General features: G+C 38.8%; 1 pseudogene; it reads right to left on the bottom strand.

Annotated features, from left to right (window-relative positions):
* Positions 1-1,027: 1,027 nt before the first annotated feature.
* The window catches only part of LOC103781640, a 168,485-nt pseudogene continuing 167,074 nt past the window's right edge, over positions 1,028-2,438 (bottom strand).

Here is a 2,438-nt window from a genome sequence, read left to right as displayed (position 1 = left end):
ACAATAAAAGTGGTTTAAACCACCAGAGATCTGAGAAAGAGACATTACTATGGAGATTAAGAAATTTGGTTTAGCACTGTAAAATAATATTATGATTTAATAATATTAGCACCAACTATTAATAAATGTGCCAGTATTTCCCATTAGAAGACACTATATGTGGTTGCTTATAGCTATGCTAAAATTTTTAAGCTGTGGGAGCAAATCTCATGTTAAAAAGTTCTTTAGATTCTTTAAGGCTTTGGTGACCTGGAACAGACCTTTGACTCTGGGCAAAACAAATACATGCTTTTGACAGCGCATGAAGGGGCAAACCAGCATTAATAAAGTTATAGAGCAATCTTATTATGCGCGCAATTATAGAGGTGCTAAGTATTATTATCATTGTTACAAATAGTCATTATGATAGAAATTCTCTTTTCTTCACCTCTGTTGGGGGAAACAAATATCTACAACTTTATGTAAAATAAGCCATAAAAGTGGTTTCAGTCAAATTGCATTACTAACTAGCTCTTGTTCATTTTAATTTAGAAGGACTGAAAGGTACAAGCAAGAAATGAAGATGCCTGCTTCCTTAGGCCAATTAATCCGTGTACTTGAGAATGTATTCTTGAGAGCTAAACAGAGTGGCAGGATTCCTGGGGACCCATGACTACACATGGGCACATAGCTTATAGAAGGTGAACAGTAATGACCTAGCACAAATGTGTGTCTGCTGCTGGTTTTTTTGTAGATAATCACATCTTCTCACTCATCCTGGGTGAGGTTTCAGAACACGGGGCCAGTCAGGCAAAAGAGTCTCGTGCCATTCAGCCTCCCTCTCCCTCTCAAACAACCTTGCACCTCAGTACACAATCACTCACCTCCAGATGTACTAACTATTATTATTTCTGGAGTCAAAGTAGAATTTACTACTCCCATTTGGAAAATGCCCTAGAGGCTGCAAAAACCTTCAGACAAAGCAGGGAGGATATATAGTGTGGTATTAAGAAGAAAAGAAATGAATGTCCATAAAGCAATGCATTACCATTCTCTTCATCTCCTTGGAGACCTGGTGAGCTCCCAGGTGGTTATAAAAGGGCCGATCAACGCCCCAGTGGGGCGGGTTATGGCTGATGGAATTAGCGCGCTGACGGTTCATCTTGGCTATTGTGGCTTTCTCATCTTTCTGAAATACAAACAAAAGAGAAATGCAGAATAATCTTTGAAACGTTTACATGGCTGTCATTCTCCAACCATCTCTCAGTTCTAATCTCTCACTCCAGAATTTGAATTTGAACCTTGAATTTTATGAAGTGGCTGCTAATCAGAAGCAGTCCCAGTCCACCAGTTCTTTTCCTTCCCATTTTTTCAAACACTTGCCCCTAAGTGGTGCCCACCATTTTACTCCTTTTCTTGTTTTGAATAACCATCATAGCACGTGTAAGCACAGGGAGCATTCCAAAATGGAGACATGTATTTGCTTTTTTAATCAAAATGAATAATTTCAGATAGGAAATTGCATTTCCAAGCTGAGATACGACACAGAGAGTCCTTAAAAAAAAAAAAGAAAAAAGAAAACAAAAAAAAGAGACATGCATTTACAAGAGAAATGACACAAAGAAATCTGGTTGAAGAACAGGAGCCTTGAAGCTCCTTGAAGCCGTGGGAATAAAGGACACCTTTCTCTGTACGTACAAGCAAATCATTTTCCACACTTGCAAAAGCATCCTCCCAGACATGCTAAGGAAATCAGTGTTAGCTGCAAATTTTATCATTTGACACCAGCTTTCCTGAAGCTTGGACAAAGTCTTTGGTTTTGTTATTAGAGCTGGTTTTGAAGCCTGGTTGTAATTGGAGCTTGCTGCAAAGTTTGCACAGGACCTGTTGGAAAGATTTCATCCGAGCTCGCTGTCGGTTCCAGGAGCACAGAAGTGCAGTGTGTAACTAGGCTAAACAACAGGCTGGTTAGTTCCTTATTTGGAATATATTCTCTAGCTAAAAAGACAGGTAGCTTTCCACGTGGAATGTGTTCTGTTAAAAGACAGGGGTTTATTGCACAACATCAAACCCTTTAATCCTCTCTAGGAAGGACTGCACCAGAGGCTTGCTCAGTGAGGACTGTGTGATTTACCTGTACTGACTCTGAAGGCAGAGGGGTGGCAACTATTACATACGTGCTTAAAAAATACAAACTCTGGAAAGCCTGAAAATCCAGAAAGCAGGGGTAGCTACAACTTTGCTGCTTATTATTTGAGAGATCAAACTTCTGCAAGAGAATTGCTGCTGCATGAGATTATTGGGAAAAAAAAAAAAACCAGACATAGTAGCTAATTTTGGATTTCAGAAAGTGTTCAGACAACTGAATAATTTAAAAAGAAAACTTCTGTTATTTTAGACTCTAGAATTTTGTTTCAAGTGTTGTATGACAATACAAGTAGGTCTGCATCTTTTTTTTT

The sequence above is a fragment of the Merops nubicus genome, unplaced genomic scaffold, assembly GCF_000691845.1.
Source record: "Merops nubicus isolate BGI_N331 unplaced genomic scaffold, ASM69184v1 scaffold1801, whole genome shotgun sequence".
NCBI classification, from domain to species: Eukaryota; Metazoa; Chordata; class Aves; order Coraciiformes; family Meropidae; genus Merops; species Merops nubicus.
The sequence above is the reverse complement of the archived record's forward strand: the minus strand, read 5'-3'. Positions and strand labels throughout refer to the sequence as shown.